The following is a 20,240-nucleotide window of genomic DNA, read 5'->3' as shown; positions in this document are numbered from 1 at the left end:
TGAAATGTTACAACTAATTCTAACCAACTGAAGTCAGCCAGTCAAAAGATCTACAAGTTAGTGTCAGATGGCAGACCCAAGACTAGTGTTCAGGAATTTAGCAATGACCTTATTTGGCATTATGGTGTTGTAGTCAATGAATAACATCCTGGTGTGGATTCTTATTGTCCAGGTGATCCAGCGATGAACTTAGTACATGGGAGATGGTGTCCTCCATAGACATATTTTCCTGTACTCAAATAGTAAGGGATCTGGATTGCTTGGGAAGCTGGAGCTGATGGGGGACATTACCAATCATAGAATGCAGTTGGATGTTCACAAGGCCTTCTCAACTCCAGGTACCAGATCTGTCTGAATCTATCTAATTTAACATCACACTTGATGCAAGGCAGCTGCAAAGTAATGACAATGCTTTGTTCCCACCAGGACTAAATTGTGGTGACTCCTACCACTTTCATCAAGAATGTATGTCCAATAAATAGATTAGTGAAGGTAAATTTATCCTGTGTTGGCTTTCTAGCCACATGCTGTGAACTCTCTCTGGCAGATACGCTAACTTCTGCATTCCGGATAACAGAGAAGGATGCTTGAGGCACAAAGGTTCCTAACGGCATTTGCTCTTTAGGATTACTGTAAATAATCGATTGCACAGCACAGGAACAATAGAATTTCAACTCTCATATTTGGTAGCTGCTATTTGCAAGACGTGTTCTAGATGATTGCAGTTAATGTCTCTTCAGCCACAGAGGGAGACTTCAATAAATCTATAGTGAAAAGGCCTGAATGTAAGAAATGATAAAAGGTCTTTTGTGTTCCTACATACATGAGTGAACTGAGAGGAGTATAAGAATAGTAGGAAGGAGTCTATGACCTCTTGTGAAGGAATTTAGCTTTAAGTCTAGCAGATATTGATTACAGGCTTCACCAAAATAAAACGAAGCACTGTCTGTCCTTCGCTGAGAGATGAAATGGTCACATGAATTAACCTCAATCCAATTGGAGTTCAGCCAGGGGTTGGGGAGTTTGACTATCCTTTGCATTAGTACGCTTTTCAGATTAAGATATTTCACCTCCTTTTCCAAAGGTTTTTCAGTCCAAGATGTGAAAAGATTTTGACTGGCTTTTAATAGAATTCTCCAGCTTTTTTTTTTAACTGTGATAGAAAGACTCCCGGTGTGTCTGTCCCAGTAGCCATGCATTCGGGGCATTCTGGAGTGAGTTTAATTCCAGTGTCCTTCTGCAGGAGGCTCTGTACATCCAACCTGTGGAATGTGTAGGTTTTCCTGGGTGATCTGGTTTCCTCCCACAGTGCAAAAACGTACTGGGTAGGCTAATTGGTCATTGGAAATTGTCCTGTGATTTGGCTAGGGTTTCTGCAAGGCTGTGGGTGTGGGGTTGCTGTAGTGGTATGGGTCATAGGGCTGGAAGGGTCTACTCTGCTGTATCACTAAATCGATAAAAATAAGTAATTACAATAAGAAAGTTTTTGCCTTAAAGTAAACTGGCAGTATGTTGACATGGAGCAAAGGATGGGCGATATTATATAATGAAAAGTACTTAAATTGAGTTCATTGCTTCTATAGTCCATTAAGCAGAGGAGACTAGAGATGATCTGACTGATATTGTTGAAATATTGAAAAGATTTGAGAGGGAAGAACTGGGGGAAGTATTTCTTCTGGTGCTGAAATGGAGAATGGACATATTTTAAATATTAGAGGTAGCTTATTGAGTGTAAATAAGACTTTACAAAAAGAGAAGCAAATGTTGCAATTTTCTGACCAAGGTAATAAACACCTGGATGTTGAGCAGCAGATCTGATATGATCTTGTTGAGCAGTGGAGCAGTCCTCAGGGTCTATGTGGTGTTGATATTTTTGATTAAATGTTTCAAGACATTTAAGAATGAATTATGTAAGAATTCATCTTTGAACAAAGACTTTCATTTCCAAAATCATTTTTGTGACTTAGCAATTGAAGCAGAGTAATGGCTCAGAAGTACAAATATGCTGCCTGGCCTCACATGGCTGTTGGCTCTAATATACTCCAAACTAGATACTGCTTCTGTAAGTGGCATAGGACTTGGATAACTTCCAATTACTGGCTTATCCTTGTGCAACTCTAAACACTGAGCATTGTCTGGATAATTCTAGCTTGGAAAAATCAATTAGGATGTCCATATTTGCTTAAAACAAAGTGGCTATTTTGGAACTACGTATGTGTGTTTTGTCATGTATTATTGATCAGCATGATAGAAGAGAATAAAGACGTAATATTCTTCAGAAAGGATGTGAAGTGCTTTATTGGGTCCTGAGTTCTCCGTGAAGGCGGTCAATGACCAAAGCATTTCTCATGGACATCAGAATTTCTCATCTGATTTCTGATAGTAACCCTCAAAAACTGGCTATTGCAGACAGAACTAATTTACATAGAAGACATTGAACCACTAATGGATTTTGAAATCCATCAATAGAAATATATTCTAAAGCATTGACTAAAGCATTTTTCCTTGAAAAGTTCCAAAGGATCCCAAACAGTTGTTCAGATGAATAGTATTGTCAATTGTTTGTAAAACTAGATGCAAGAAAATGGAACTTTGATTTTAAAAAGCATCTTGGCCAACATGACAAATTTAAATATAACAAAATAAGAGAATGAGAGATGTTTTACCTCCTACTCATGCTCAATGGTTATGCGACATTATGTCATGTTTAGATTTAGAGAAAATTCGTTGTTCAACTTCTGAATCTCGTCAAAACTTTCAAACATTGTGGGGACCTTTCCTGAATTATTTTCAAAACTTTCAATTCATTGTTTAGAATCAGATGTTGGCTGTTATTAATTTTTATTATATGAGAATGTATTTTACCTTTTCTCCTTAATAAATAGCTTCAGTCTTGGTAGGGGTTAGATTCTTTTTTGTAATAAATTAGTATATTTCAATATAACTATTGATTAACTTACATGAATACAGGATGAGATAGTTATTATGAACAGATATAATGTAATTGGTAGTTTTTAAATCTTTTTTGACCTTTTATATACATTTTTTGTACTCTATTCTTCTATGTAGAAACTAATAAAAATATTGGAAAATAAATAAGAGAATATAAAAATATACAATGCCCTCCTGGCTATAAGAGAAATAAAGGCCAAAATATGCAAATGGTGTGTCTGCAAAATAATATCATTTCCTCCAACAATACCAAATAAGGCAGTCAAACGATTAAGTTTAAAATTTACTTTAAAAAGCACAGAGAAAGTTTGAAATACCAGTACTTCCAACCCCATTCCAACTCCAGAGCTGAAAAGTGCTCAGTGAAATGATCAATTTGCGCCCTACAGGAACTGTGGAAGAGGTTGTTGGAGGTATGCAATTTCAGGCAAGGTGCATTGTAAGGCTACATCCACACTACGCTTGATAAATCCATAACCGAAGCTTTTTCTCTTCGTTTTTACCCTCCGTCCACACTAAAACGGTGTTTTCGTCTCCTGAAACCAAAGCTTTTCAAAAACGCTTTCCAAGGTGGATATTTTTGAAAATGCTGCTTGGGCAGATCAGTGTGGACGGGGTAACCGGAGATTTTTGAAAACGCTGTCAGACGGCAGTGCGCTATTTCATTGTTTTCTTGAACGCAAACTAACAATTTCAGAGCAGAAGGCAATGAGATTGAAGCCAGAAGAGGTAAAAATGTACTCACCAAATATTTTGACCCATAACTTACTGAATAAATAAGTATACTGTACTCACTTTGCCGTTTTCTGTCCTTGCTCGTATGAAGGTGGTTTACCTATTTATGCAAGTACTTCTCTGACAACAGATGTATAACAGCCTAATGTAACATGTTATGGAAATACAAGATAACACTGATGAAGACATGTTTGATACATTTAACAAGGTGCTTTTTTAATGCAACAGTTAGTCAGTTTTTCAATGTTCGTCGTCAGCTGGGTCAATGTGTCCGTGAGCTCCCTGCCGGTTGCCGCTGTACGCCCCAGTATTTGTTTTCTTTTAGTTTTAAGTTCTCCTGTGCGAGACCCAACAGCTGTCCATCGTTTTAAGTTTTTCTGGTCTGTAACTACACAAACGCGCACTTTTACGGTGAGATTCAACACCAAACATGTCGCTTGTTTTCCGTAGATGTGTTCTGCACATGCACAGCAGGAGGAAATTCGCCAAAATCTCCGTTTCAATGTGGATAGAGATATTTTCAAAAACGCATAGTGTGGATGCCTATCGTTTTTACGCGAAACTGGCGTTTTCAAAAAGCCTGGTGTGAATGTAGCCTAAATAGGATAACAACTATACTGTACTTCAATTACTCTTTTTGCATATTCAAGATACACTGAAGTGCCTCACAAGCAATCTTCTGGAATTTTGTCAATGCTCTAAGAAACCAAGCTCCAACTGCAAGCCGTATGAAATGTAGTCCCACAAACAGCAGAGTCACACTTAGACTTTTGATTGCAATGAGGCTGTTTGCCTGTCTTTGTGCCTGTGTAGTTTTTCATTAATTCTACTGTGACTCTTAGTACTTACTGTGAAAGCCCGCTTGAATCTCAGGGTAACATAAATAGGTACTTAGATCATGAATTTACATTGAACTTTCAGGGAACACTCAGAATGTTATCACTTCCAGACGTAGGCATGATATTGTCCTGCCCAGCTGGATTGATGATAATTAAACATTCAAGTCAAACTCCAGGCATGATTTACATCTTCTGTGGAGAATCTGCCTTGCTCTCAGAATGCTATCCTATAAAGCTACCGCATTTCATTTTCTGCAGCTGTTTAAAGGGACAGGTGAACAACTTCAGAAAATAACCTTGAAAAATATATAACTGCTGCTGCACTTAATCATACCAGAAAGAATGATAAAGGAGAATTTATCTGTGGACATTTTATAATGCATACAACCATCTCATTGCCAGGCAATTGAATTCCTCTTGTGTGCTAGAGGATGGGTTGTTGAGCAAAATTAAATCATTTCTTATGATGTAACAAAGTTTAATTTCTCAACTTTATTAACAAGAATATAAAAAAGGAAATTAGCAACCATGAAGTATCAAATAACAAATTCAATTTAAATTACATTTTACTCTCAATTTCTCAGAACAGAATGACTACTGAAGAAACCCTTTGTCAACTTTCCTCACTCCTCTCCCCCTTGGCAATCAAACATTCAAGATCCAACTCCCTTTATCCAGGGTCTGAATCACATTTGACCGGGTTGTACGGCTGGTAGCATACAACTTTATTCAGGAAACTCAGAATTGTACTTTCCCTGAAATGAAAGTTAGTAGAACCCTGCACTTGATGGAAGAAAAATGTCCAAACATCAATCCCCATTGTGCACCATTTGTTACAATTTGCCAACTAGAAAAACAGCAATTCATCCCTACTGTTTCCTGGTAGCCAGAAAATCTTGTATCCATTTACATCACTTCCAATGCCATAAACATACAGCACAATTTCCACAATAACATTTGATTCACCTGCTCACATTCATCAAAACTCAAAAAAACAGGTCAATTTATTTAGTTGTAAAATTACAGTTCCTTTCACAAAACCATGTTGACTTTACCTTTCTATTTTCTGGTTACCTGCAATGATATCTTAATTCAGATTTTAACATTTTCTCATTTTAACATTTAGCTTCTGGCAGAAGCTAACTGGGCTACATGTTTTCCATTACACCTAATTTTAATTAAAGGTGTTACATTTACTGTTTTCCCAATCTAGTGCAACCTTCCATAAATGTAGGAAATTCTGGGAAATGAAAGGCAATGAATGACCATAGTTTTGCAATTCTTATGAGTTACATCAGGAATCAATGATTCATCAGCCTGTCTCTCCAACAGTTTGGCAGTTCCACAGCCCTGGTGGTTGCATTTTTTTCCTGAGTTTATTCTTATCTTCTAGTTCCTGATGAACAGAGATTTCTGGGGTTTTGTGTGTATCCTTCATAGTAGATCTGTAGACTCATAAATTACAGAACAATGACAGAACAGAAGGAAGCAATTCTGCATGATCCCTCTCCCTGAGCGCCCCTCTGGCCCCGCCCCTGAGCCTTGCAAATTTTCCCCCATCAAATGAGGGAAGTCCTGCATTTTCCTCATTTTTCTTGCATTTTCCTCTTGGAAGCCACAATGAAACCTGCCTCCACTGTATTACAAATGTGGAAAATTCAATCAAATAATAAAACAGATCCTAATCTTTGCACTCATCTTAAGAAATACAATAAATAATGGGTGAAATCTTTATTTCCAATGAATCAAATATCGCTGTGATGATTGTACGCTCTAGTATCAATTGTTTGGTGACAATAAAGTAAAGTAATGTAATGTAATTACACCTTGCCTGAATTTTTTGTGCTATTTTCACTTTGTGCAAAACAGAAATTTTCCCTCAGAATTGAGTAATCGGCTAGAGAATCATTAAACCAAATTTCATTTACACCATAATTTTCATAATGAATAACTTCACAATGATCATAAAAACAGAAATACAACAGAACTGGGTAAAAAAGTCTTTAAATTATTTTAAAATCATAAACAGGAAAAAGAAAAACATATTTTATATCTGATTCTGGCATCTTCCCCCTTCCTTTCCAGTCCTGACAAATGGTCTCAGCCGATGCACCAAATGTTTATTCATTTCCAAAGATGCCACCTGACCTGCTGAGTTTCTGTGTGTTGCTCTAAATTTCTAGCATCTGTAGAATCTCATGTGCTGACTGATTTTACATCCATTATTCCAAACAAAATATCATAAAAACTTAAACATTATACACCTAACACACAAGCATATGATTACAAAGTTGTATTGAGGCTTTATACATCCTGTTTCCCAAAGCACTTTCAAAACCCAGTATCTGAGAAACCAAAAGCCATGGATGAATCAGGAGATTCATTGTCTGCTGAGGGCTAGATCTGTTCCATTCAAGACTGGCAACCCAGAACTATACAGAAGTCCAGGTATGGCCTACAGAAGGTTACTTTAAGTGTGAAAGAACAATTGCGCTTGAGGTTAGAGACGGAATTGGATGCACATTAGCTCTGACAAACCACTGCATCCTTCACAGCATCTGGTGACACTGATTTCTCTCTCCGAGGCAAAAATCAGAATATTGTTCAAAGGAGTGAACCCTCGCAAAGTGTCAGACCCTGATGATGTACCAGGTGGGACTCTGAAAACCCTATGCCAAACAACTGGCAGGAGTGTTCAAGGCTATCTTCAGTCTCTCACTGCTGCAGTCGAAGGTTCCCAGCTGAGGATCTATCCTGAACCTAACATATTGAGGCAATTAAAAAGAAGGCTCAACAATGGTTATATTTCATCAGAAGTTTGAGGAAAATTAGTATGTCACCAAAGAAACTCTCAAACTTCTACAGATGTACCATGGAGAACGTTCTACGTAGTTGGTTCACTGTTGGGCATGCAATACATTGCACAGGATTGGAAAAAAGACACCTCTTTTTCTTTCATTAGGGAGAGAGAGAGCTTGTGGTATGTTGAATACCGGATGGACGAGTAGATTTTGGGGTACTGCAAGTCTGTGTCTTTACTGATGCACGCTTGAGTGCTCGGTGGGGGGAGCCAATGCATTTTTTGCTGGTGGGGGAGGGGAGATCGTTGCTTTCCTGCTGCTTACATATGGGAGGGGGGAGCTGGGGGGGCTTTGGGGTTGAACATTTAACTGTCATTCATCCTTTGGGGTACTCCTCTGATTTTGCTTTTTGGTTGTGAAAAAGAAGAATTTCAGGATGTATATTGTATACATTTCTCTGACATTAAATGTACCTTTGAAACCTTTGAGAAAGTTAGAAACTCTGCGAGCTTCATCATGGGCACTAGCCTCCCCAGCATTGAGGGCGCCTTAAAAAGGTGATACACTAAAAAGGCAGCATCCATCACCCAGGACATACCCTCTTCTCATTGCTACCATCAAGGAGCTGGCACAGGAGCCTGAAGACACACTCAGTGTTTCAGGAACAACTTCTTCCCCTCCGTCATCAGATTTCTGAATGGACAATGAACTCATAAACACTGCCTCAGTATATTCCCTTTATTTCTGCACTACTTAAGTAATTTAATTTTTTATAAACACTGCATATTTCTTATTTGTAATTTATTGTGTACTGCTGCTGTAAAACAACAAAATTCACAACAAATGCCAGTGATATTAAACCTGATTCTGGTTTGGAGTCAAGTGCAGTAATATGATGGGTGTTGAAGTGAGACTGTTTTGTTGCTTGGATTCTTGTCTCATTTTCTTAGGGAAGTTAACTGACAGAATTTTCAGACTCAATAAAATGCAGGCAGTGAAACATTATTTTAAAGTCTGTACTTTTAATTCCTGATGAAGGGTCTCAGTCTGAAACATCAACTCTTTATTCCTTCCCATAAATGCTACCTGACCTGCTGAGTTCCTTCAGCATTTTGTGTGTGTTATTTTGAATTTACTTAATCAAGAATAGAATATGAAACTTGCAATAAAAATAATAGTAGTTATACTGTTATTGCTCAGTTAATAACATTTAGAAATGAATGGAACACAAGCTAGCTGTAATTTTATCCACATGACAGCAGTGGCTATTCTTAATGCAAACCTTCTCTCTAAAGTATTTTACCATGGTCTGGGAATGTGAAAGGCAGTATAAGCAAGCAATTTATTTATTGCACAGATAATTTCATTTGTGATAAGTTATCTTTACAATTCTCCATTTTTATATCTGACTTCAAAACTCAAGAGATAATCTCAATGAATGCCTAATCTCAGTTGTTAGTTCACTTTTCAGCCCGAGCAGAGTTTGTTGGGAGGGAAGAATGCCTTTTGGGACCCTTGGATTAGACTAAGTGTTTTGAATAAAAAGATGAGTATTTTTTCCCCAAAAGTCCATCAGTTTTGGCATGGTCAGGTCACATTTAGTTAAATGTACTTTTCTTGTCAAAGGCCACAAATTGCATATGAAAAATGCATATAAATGAGCTGTTTAAAGTGGTCAGAAAAAGCTGATTCCTTGCCTCATTGACTCAAAATTAAAATATGTCTAAAAGCTGAGCAATATGGTTTGTTTCAACTATATTGTTTGCTTTTATATTAAACTATTGAAGTCAGCCCATTTTAATTACATTATTTCACTTAGCAAGATATGATTCTGATGTGTTTGACTGATAGAAGTACAGAACATTATGTGAGGTGTGGATGGGTTTATAATAATAAGATTTCCCTAGGACCAAAAAGGAAAAAAAAAATATCCAAAGGGTGGTTGCAGTCTGGAACGCAATGCATAAGATGCAGGCAGGTACTTTCAAAACATTTAGGAAGTATCTGACTAAAACATGAATTGTCAAGACACTGAGTATACACCCTTATGCCATGCAGAGTCATTGATAGACATCTCCTGGGACTAGACTCCCCAAATTATGGATACATTTCTCACAGGCTTCATCTTGGGTCCCTTCACCCTTCTAGAAGATGAGCTTGTCCTTTAGTCTCATTGTGGATGGACACTTGGAATTTGCATTAACCTGGTCAATTCCCTCAAAAAAAATCAGAGTAATTACTTCTCACTTTACTGAATTTAAGAGATTACAGGGTAGTTCTACTTCATATCTTGTTATTCTTTAAATCTACCACCCTCAAACCCTTTGTTGCATTAATTCTAACGTAAATATCTCTTTTCATAGTTCAAAAACTGTACACAATATTCCAGATTCAGTCACACTACATACTTGGAACAAAAGTCTTTTACAGTCAAATCCTCTTACAATAAAAACCAACATATTATTAGCTTTACAAATTGCAGTGATCCACATACAAGTCCAGCCAGGTCCATTTGACATCCACACCATTTAATCTTTCACTATTTAGAAAATTCCTCATCGTTCAAGTTTTTCACTGAAGTGCAAATCCTTACATTGATCCATATTATATTCCATCTAGGCCGGCTGGTGGCGTAGTGGCATCAGAGCTGGACTCCAGAGCGAATGGTCCCGAGTTCGAATCCTGCTGGCTCCCTTGCTGGGTTGAGCGTCGAGCTAGCAACTGAACCGCGTAAAAAAAAAACTGGAGAATGCTACAGAAATGCCACATGATGAGCAATCACCAAAAAGATCGGTGCAAAAAGCTTGTCATGACAGCTCCCCGATGACTCCACCAGGAGTTAAGGGCATTCTTCTTCTTCATATTCCATCTGCCATGTCCAGGCACAATTTCTTAGCTTAACCATGTCATCAGAAGCCTCTGCATCTTTTTCTCTGCTCATATTCCCATATTGTTTAGTCTATTTGTAAACTTGTATTACATAACTCCCTTCTCAAATTAATTGCTATAGATTACAAACAGCTTGGACCCCTTCATCATTTCCTACTGCAGCCTACCTGAATCAACCTTTCAACTCAAAAAATAAATCAATGATCCCTGTTTTTCTTTCTCAGCCCATTAATTAGTAACCATATCAAGCAGTATGTCCAGTACCTTGCCAGTTAAGTTTGTTTAACAATCTCTTGTGGGGTACTTCATCCAAGGCCTTCTAAAAGTGCAAAGATACTGCATCGATGGGTTCATACTTCTCTATTTTTATCTATTCTGCTAGTTACATCCTCCAAAATGAAAAAAAAAAGTTCTGAGGTTATTGCCCTTCATAAATGTTGAATGCCTGGTCTTATTAATTGCTTAAAAATAGTTTCCAGCTTTATTAATGCCAAGCTTTATGTCAGGCAGCATCAGGCAAAGGGAGAAGTGGTGTTTACTTGATAATTAACTCATCGTGGTGCACAGACATGATGGTTCTGTCTCAGTCCTGCTCCCCTGACCTGGAGAATCTAGCGTCAAGTGTCATCCATTCTATGTGTGGAGGGAGTGTTCTGCTGTCATCCCAGCTGCTGTGTACATTCACCTCTGGCTAATGTCAAGTTGGAACTGAAAGGGACTGAACACCAATCAGCAGTCATGAAACAGTGTATGCTGATTATTGTGGACAACTTCAGCCAGGCTAGCTTGAAGAAGTCTGATAAAGAGCCACCAACATGCTATCTGTTGAACTAGAGGAGCTAATACATTCAACCACTGTTACACCACGATCAAGAACACCTAGCCAATGCCTGCACTTTGGCAAGTCTGATCACCTGGCTGTACTCCTACACTAAGCATATAGACAGGGTTCGAGAAGTCTCTCTATACTATCCTTTGGCCATATCAGTCACATACTTACACTGATTACAACATTCCACCAGTAAACCCAACCCTCTTTCTCAAGCACAAATTAGTCAAACGACAATCCCCCTAGAGACAGCTCCTGATATGCCCTCTCTAGGTGGGGCTTGATTGGCTGGATCTGAATTTCCTACTCCTGATTGATTAATCTGAATTGGCCTTGCTATGATTGGGTTTTTTTGGCTAAACCCTCTTAAGGAATGTGTGACCCTAGACTGGAGCTAACTCTACACATTTAGGTCCCCCACATGCTCCACCTCTAGATTTCCTAATCTTTCTCTTCTGTGCCAAGGACGTTGGCCTCATCAAACCTTGGTCTACATGAGCATGATAGGCAGTGTTCAACAATCCCACTTTGTTCTTCTCTCAATTTTTTAAAAATTATTTTATTTATAATTTTCTACAAACTACAATGAAGAAAAGAAAATCAATAATATATATAGAAGGATCATTGCCATATAAACAAAAATAATAATAATACATGTCTTAACAAATGAGCAAGTCACCCATAGTAAAAAAAGGAAAAAAAGAGAGAAAAAGAAAGAAAAGCACTCAATCCATCACCTACCCAACTCCAAGCCAACCATTATATGAGATACACTTTTATTACCCCAGAACTATATATTGTAATAAAAAAAAGGCAGCCTGCTACTTGATCAGATAAAAACAAAAGTGAAAAAAAAAGCTGGAAATGTAGGGTCCGATTATCAAGGAAAAAATAACAAACAGCTGTCAACCTAGGTGAGAGTTATGAAAATATTTGAGAAAAGATCCCCACACCCTATGGAACTTTATGTCCGAATTAGAAAGGGAGTAGTGAATCTTTCTGAGATCTAAACAAGACATAATATCCCTAAGCCATTGAGCATGGGTAGGGGGAACTACATCTCTCCATTTAAGGAGTACTGCTCATCTGGCTAGAAGAGAGGCAAAAGACAATGTTCGTTGTTTACCCAGGGTCAAATGCTTGTCAGGGTCTTGAAGAATACCAAAACGAGCGATCAAAGGATCAGGTTCCAAATGACAATTTAATATAGAAGATAAAGTTAAAAAAACATCTTTCCAAAATTTTTCCAGAGTAGGACAGGCCCAATACAAATGGAAAAGGGAGGCCTCACCTCCTTGGCATTTGTCACACCAGGGACTAATATCAGGATAGAATTTCGCCAATTTGGTTTTGGACATATGAGCCCTGTGGACGACTTTAAACTGCAGGAGACAATGACGAGCACATAAGGAGATTGAATTGACGGATTTAAGAATTGAATCCCAAACCTTGTCGGACAAAGAAAAACCTAAGTCATGCTCCCAAGCATGTGGATGAAAGAAACGCCAAATATCAGATATTCCATAATTAGAAAGAAAAGATTGAATAAATAAAGCAGATTTACTTAATTGTCTAGGGATAGAAGAAGATCTGTCCAAAACTGGATCCAGCCAACAGTTAAAGTCACCACCCAATATAAAAGAGTACGTACTTAGTTCTGGCAATGAAGAAAAAAAACGGTCAAAAAACCCTACATCATCCGAGTTAGGAGCATAAAGGTTGGCTAAGACCACCCGTGTATTATAAAGTTTCCCCGAAACAATAATAAAACGACCATTAGGATCAGATATCTTATTATGAAGCTCAAAAGAAACATTTTTGTTTATAAGAATTGAAACGCTCCTCACCTTGGCCTGAAAAGCTGAATGAAAGTGTTGTCCTACCCATTGTGCCATAAGACGAGAATTATCTGAGTGACGAATATGTGTTTCTTGTAAAAAGACTACTTCTGCTCTAAGCTGCTTAAGATGTGCGAACACTTTCCCCCTTTTAACCGGATGGTTCAAACCCTCAGCATTCCAGCTGACAAAGTTCAATGGACTAACCATTGAACATAAGAACAAAAAGGATAGCAGGCATTAAACCATATCTGAAATTTATATGTAATTCTGGGGCAAAAGTATAGAAGAAAAAAAAACAGGATGAAATTACATCCTGTATAGTACAAATATGTCAAAATTCCATATATAATATTAGCATTGGAGTTCCCACCCACACCCTCTAAACCTACAACAAGAAAGCTGCAAATATAAAGCAGCAAGCTCTCCCCGAGAAAAACTAACCCCCTACTAGACTTCCAATTAGGTAACATCTTAATTATCTCCACTCCAACTGTTGATACAGTAATGGAAATAAACACCAAAAAGCTTTAAGAGTTACAAACAAAGATTTACCTTAACAAGAAAAAACAATACATTCAAAGTTTGTAAATCTTAAAGTATAATAATGGTCTAAAAAAACTTTATCCCAACCTTCCCGCTAGAGTTGATAAACTGAAAAAAAGATAATCTATAAACTCAGTTATACAGAAAAAAAACTGTAAGTGATCCAACCGAATCATAAAAATAAGAAAAAAAAAACACAAATAGCATCTTGAAACACAGGAAAAAAAAACACCAAAGAAAAATCCATTTGAGAGGAATTTGATCCAAACCCGAAACTGAGTTTAAAGGTACAGCATCAACTGCTGCTTAAGGTTAAAATAATCTAACCGGAGAGAAAAAAAATCATCACCTTTAAAGAACTAAAATTATGTAAGATAGAAACTAAAATTGAGAAAATGGAAAAAAAACACTTCAATAGGACAATGCAACATAATTAAGCTACTAATTAAATAGATGCGACAACAGCTACATTTTAAATTTAAAAAAGAAAATATCAAGATTTGTAGAAATTGGAGACTGACGTCTGAAAAGAAAAACAAAAAACCATTCAAAGACATCGTCACTTTACGAATCGATATCAATTTTTTAATGCAACACCAACTCCATTTTGAAACAAAGTCTCCAAAGACCTTTAAGAGGTGTCTAATTACATAGTTTCACAATCAGCTCTATTTATGGAAAATGAAAATGTCCATACTGAAAAATAGAAATCCATCGTATTGAAATATATTGAGTTAATTGGATAATAAAAAAGATAGAAATAAAGATTAGAATATTAGAAAAAAATAACCATTATCTAAACAGAAACAAGAAAGGCTGAAAAGAAAAAAAAAATCATATCATATCGTATCTGAGGAACTCGAGGTAGCAGATAGGCTATCAATGAGGGTCTGCGCCTCTGCAACCGAATCAAAACGTTTAAAATCGCCGTTCCTAAGCTTGAATCGGAGCCGGGCTGGATAGGTGAGAGACGGATGAAGTCCACGATCGTAGAGAACTTTCATTACTCCTCTGTATTCAGCACGTTGACTCATAACTTGAGGTGCATAGTCCTCTACTAAACGGATAGCATGACCTTTATATTGAAGTGTTTTACGTCGGCGAGCTTCTTTAATTAATAAATCCTTGATTTGGTAACGATGGAGGCGATTTATCACTGGACGTGGTCTCTGGCCATCCGCTGAACGAGAAGTAAAGATACGGTGCACTCGATCAATCTCTGGAGGACTGGAAAGTATTTCGCTTCTAAAAATCTCACATAGTAAGTTTGAAAGAAATTCGACGCGAGATCCCTCTTCAACAGTCTTAGGCAAGCCGAGAATTCAAAGATTTTGGCATCTACTCCTGCTTTCAAGGTCCATAACTTTAAGAGTTAACTTGCTACTATGCTCCTTTAGGTTAGAGCAAACTCTTTCCAGGTCTTTACAACGACGGTCTAGTTTCTCTGTGACTTCTTCAACATGTGATTAACGTTCATCGTGATTCTCCAGTGTAGAGTTGATTTTATTCAGTTTCAGTTCCAATGAACTAAATTGAGAAAGCATATCTTGTCGGGTTTGTTCTAACAGCGACACAATTTCACTCAAGGTTGCTCCCGATGGAGTGTCTTTTTTTGCCGATTTAGTAGGCTTAGATACACTCATTGTGCAGCCAGCAACTTCAATAGTGGGAGGAAGAGTAAGAAATAAATGTAGGTATATGAAATGGAGCGGAGCAATAGTTTTAGCGACTTAAGCTACCTTCATCTTAACCGAAAGTCCTCTCAATTTTTTAAAGCACTCTTCTGTTCTACTATCCTGGTCTTCGATGGCCTTCCATCTCACCAAATATACCTTTTGGCATGGTAGTAGAGCACACAACTCCCAAACACAGTTCTTTAGAACTTCTAGGTGCCACTTTGCTTTGTCTTTTTCTAATTGTGCCCTCACATTTTGCTATTAACTGGACACCATCATTTTGGCAGATTTGTCTTAGCTTTTCAGTTAAGTTAGTCAGAATTTGAGAAGCAGAGCACTGGTGGTTCGGAATGCAAATGTATGTTCAAGGACATGGAGGAACATTTTCTGGACTGCTTTGAATCAGAGGAATGGTTCATATTCAGGGATTCATCTTTGGTTCTGAATGAATATACCACATTCATCACCAACCTCATCAAGACCGATGTGGATGAATGTGTAGTGGATGAATATACTGGACGTACCCAAACCAGACATCATGGATGAATCAGGAGTTTGCAGCCTGCACAGGGCTAGATTCAGAACATGAGAAGAGCACAGGTATGACATTTGTAAGAGTGATGAAGCAATTCTGAGTGATGTTAGAGACAGAAATGGATGACGTCAGCTGTGGCAGGGATTGCAAGCATTACTCCCTAAGTGGCAAATCCTAACATCATAAAATGGCTGTGAGTTGTTTGGAAGTCTGGGTATCCTCACTGCAGGACACATGCTCGAGGGAGGAAGTGAAGAAGTCAGAGAGCACACACTCAATGTTTTAGGAGCAGCTTTTTCCCCTTACCATCAAATTTCCGAACAACTCATAGACCCACGAGGATGACCACTGTTTCTGTTCTCTTTCTGCACTACTTATTGTTTTAACTTAAGGTCATTTTTAATGTATTGCATTGTACTCCTAGCACAAAATGATAAATTTCACAACATCTGTCGGTGATAATAAACCTGGTTCTGATTCTGAGTCCATTTGGTTTACATTTCCTTGTTTTCTCTCTTCCTTTGTTAAATAGTAAAATAAGATTTGCACCTTCAATCTGTGGGCTACTTTTAGAATGAATGGAATTTGGGAAATGACGTCTAGTCTATCCATTATTCTGTAATCTTGTAACTTAATTCCTTCTAAATTCCAGGAAAAAAAAATCATTATGTTAAGGGGATTTATTAACTTTCAGTCCCTTTAGAGACATCTCAAACTTCTTTAATGACTCATTATTCATTTTTTTGACATTGTTGTCAAGGCTTGTAGCTAATAGAACTTGAGGAGATAGTAATGATCTGATTTTTTTGTCAGATCATTAGCTATATGACTCTCTCTCCTTCTAGTGTAGATATTCCCACAATGCTGTTTGGTAGGTAGTTCGAGGATTTATACAAAGGATTATGAAAGAACAACTATATATTTCTATGTCTGGATTCTGTGTGAATTGGAAAGAAAATTGCAGATTCAGACCGTCAGTACAACAGCTGGAGAGCTGTCTGATCCCACATTTTTTTGCTGAATCCATTCCTCTTTGCCATATCTTGATAACACTAGAGTGAATAAGATTAGCTGGAAGTGGCTTTTTGGAATGTGGAGGTGTTAAGGTACTGAGATGAACCGCCCATTCTGTACTTACTGTGCTGTAATGTTCTGTGGTTCTATGGTACTGGCTGATTACTGCAGTTGGTTCTATTTTGTCTCAAACTCTCCTGCTGTGCCTCGCCATCAATGTGTATGAAACCTCCCCTCAGCCATCAGCTAGTTAGTTAATCGGCCATGGCAATATGTAGCACTGCAGTCCAGATCTGCCTGATATTTTGGTTGCAAGATCTGTCGCCTCTGTCTGTCACATGCTGCTTTTGCTGTTTCAGATGCATGCCTGTTTCTATGCTCCATGACTCTATTAATCAACCAGAACATGTCACAGGTGCTTGGATTCAAGGTGCCAAATCTATTCAGAGTCCATCCCATTGGTGGTATCAGCATAGTCCACTTTGTGTAATCGGGCTTTAACTTCACAAAGTCCACCAATGCTGTGATGGAAGGTAAGTTTTGCAGTAGGATGTGGTCAGGTAGGTCTATCCCACCATCCATATTGGTTTGTTCACCACTGGCAGCTGTTTTCTTTAGGACTTGGGCAGCTCATTTAATTATGGTACCAACTTCACAATTAGACCATAAGACCAACAAATATAGGACCAGAACTAGGCCATTCATTCCACTGAGTCAACTTCACCATTCCATCATGGCTGATCTATTTTCCCTCTCACCACGTTCATCTTCGTTCTTCTTGAAATATTTGACGCCCTGATTAATCAAGAATTGATCAAACTCCACCTTAAATATACATTATGACTTGGCCTGAACAGTCATCTGTGGAGCTGAATTTCACAGATTTACCACCCTCTGGCTAAAGAAATTCCTCCTCCTCATATCTGTTCTAAAATAGATGTCCCTCTATTCCGAGTCTGTGTTCTCTGGTATGTACTGCAGGAAACATCCCCTCCACATCTGCTATATCTAGCCTTTCAATATTCAATAGGTTTGAATGAGATTCCCAACCCCCTCCACCACCCCGACCAACCCCACCACATTCTTCCAAACTCCAGTGAGTACAGGCTTGGAGTATGTTAACCCTTTCATTCCTGGGATCATTCCTGGGATCGTCTGGACTCTCTCCAATGCCAAAGAGATAAGGGGCCCAGAACTGCTCACAATACTCCAAATGGGGTCTGACAAATGTCTTATAAATCTTCTGCATTGCATCCTTGCTTTTAGACAAACAGACAAACATACTTTATTGATTCCGAGGGAAATTGGGTTTCGTTACAGTCGCACCAACCAAGAATAGTGTAGAAATATAGCAATATAAAACCATAAATAATTAAATAATAATAAGTAAGTTATTCCAAGTGGAAATAAGTCCAGGACCAGCCTATTGGCTCAGGGTGTCTGACACTCTGAGGGAGGAGTTGTAAAGTTTGATGGCCACAGGCAGGAATGACTTCCTATGACGTTCAGTGTTACATCTCGGTGGAATGAGTCTCTGGCTGAACATACTCCTGTGCCTAACCAGTACATTATGGAGTGGATGGGAGACATTGTCCAAGATCGCATGCAACTTGGACAGCATCCTCTTTTCAGACACCACCGTCAGAGAGTCCAGTTCCACCCCCACAACATCATTGGCCTTACGAATGAGTTTGTTGATTCTGTTGGTGTCTGCTACCCTCAGCCTGCTGCCCTAGCACACAACAACAAACATGATAGCACTGGCCACCACAGACTCATAGAACATCCTCAGTATCTTCCGCCAGATGTTAAAGGACCTCAGTCTCCTCAGGAAATAGAGACGGCTCTGACCCTTCTTGTAGACAGCCTCAGCGTTCTTTGACCAGTCCAGTTTATTGTCAATTTGTATCCCCAGGTATTTGTAATCCTCCACCATGTCCACACTGACCCCTTGGATGGAAACAGGGGTCACCGGTGCCTTAGCCCTCCTCAGGTCCACCACCAGCTCCTTAGACTTTTAATATTCTTAAACTTTTTATATTCTAGTCCTCTCAAAATGAATGCTAGCATTGCATTTGCCACCTTTACCATCAACTGAACCTGCAAGTCAACCTTCACGGAATCCTACTCAGGGTCTCCCAAGATTGTTTGCACCACTAAATTTTGAATTTTCTCACCATTTAGAAAGTCATCCAAGCCTTTATTCCTTCTACCGAAGTACATGACCATACATTTCCCTACATTGTATTCCATCTGCCACTTCTTTGCCGATTCCCTCAATCGGTCTAAGTCCTTCTGCAGACACCCTGCTCTCTCTACATGACCTGCCTCTCCACCTATCTTGGTATCATCCACAAACATAGCCACAAAGTCATCAATTCTGTCATCCATATTATTGACATATAACATGAAAAGAAGTAATCCCAACAATGACCCCTGTGGCACATCACTAGTCACCAGCAGCCAAACAGAAAAGGCCCCTTTATATCCACTCACAGTCTCCTGCCAGTCAGCCGATCTTCTATCCATGCTAGCACCTTTCCTGTAATACAATGGGCTCTTATCTTGTTAAGCAGCAGTGTGAGCAGCACCTTGTCAAAGGCCTTCTGAAAATCCAAATAAACAACATCCACTAGCTCTCTTTTGTCTATGCTGCTTGTTATTTCCTCAAAGAGTTCCAACAGATTTGTCAGGCAAAATTTCCCCTTTAGAGAACAATGCTGACTTCAACATATTTTATTATGTGCCTCCAAGTAGCCCAAAACCTTTACCTTAATAATAATAGACTCCAACATCTTTCCCTGCCACTGAAATCAGGCTAACAGGCCTATGATTTCTTTTCTTCTTTTCTTAAAGAGGGGAGTGAAATTAGCAATTTACCAATCCTCTGAAATCCATTGATTCTTGAAAGATTATGACCAATGCCTCCACAATCTCTCCAGTTACCTCTTTCAGAAACCTGGGGCATGACTTACAGTATACATATCATATCTAGTCAGGTAGGCAGAGGGAGTGTGGTGGCTCTGTTGGTAAAAATGAAATAAAATATCTACAGAGTCTACCTTCACACCTTTCAGCTCCCCAAGCACCTTCTTCTTAGCAATGACACTCACTTCTTCACTCTGACACTCTCTCATTTATGGCATTCTACTAGTGAAGAGTGATGCAAAATATTTACTAAGTTCATCCGGCACTACTTTGTTCCCCATTACTACCTCTCCAGTGGTCATTTTCCAGCAGACTGATATTCACTCTCAGCTCTCTTTTCAAAGGTTCAAAGGTCGTATTTAATGTCAGAGAAATGTATATAATATACATCCCGAAATGTTTTTTCTTCGCAAACATCCATGAAAACAGAGAAGTGCCCCAAAGAATGAATGACGGTTAAACGTGAGAATCCCAAAGTCTCCCCCTGTTCCCCCATCCTGCACGTAAGTGGCAGCGAGCAACGATGCCCCCTCTCCCCACCAGCAAACAAAGCACATCGGTAACCAAGCCCAAGTGTGTGCTAAGCAAAGGCACAGACCAAAGTTACGCCCAAGGCTTCGCATTTCATCCTACATTTGACAAACCACAGGTACTCTCT

This window comes from Hemitrygon akajei, chromosome 4 (genome assembly GCF_048418815.1).
Source record: "Hemitrygon akajei chromosome 4, sHemAka1.3, whole genome shotgun sequence".
Classification (NCBI taxonomy): domain Eukaryota; kingdom Metazoa; phylum Chordata; class Chondrichthyes; order Myliobatiformes; family Dasyatidae; genus Hemitrygon; species Hemitrygon akajei.
This window is presented reverse-complemented; position numbering follows the sequence as displayed.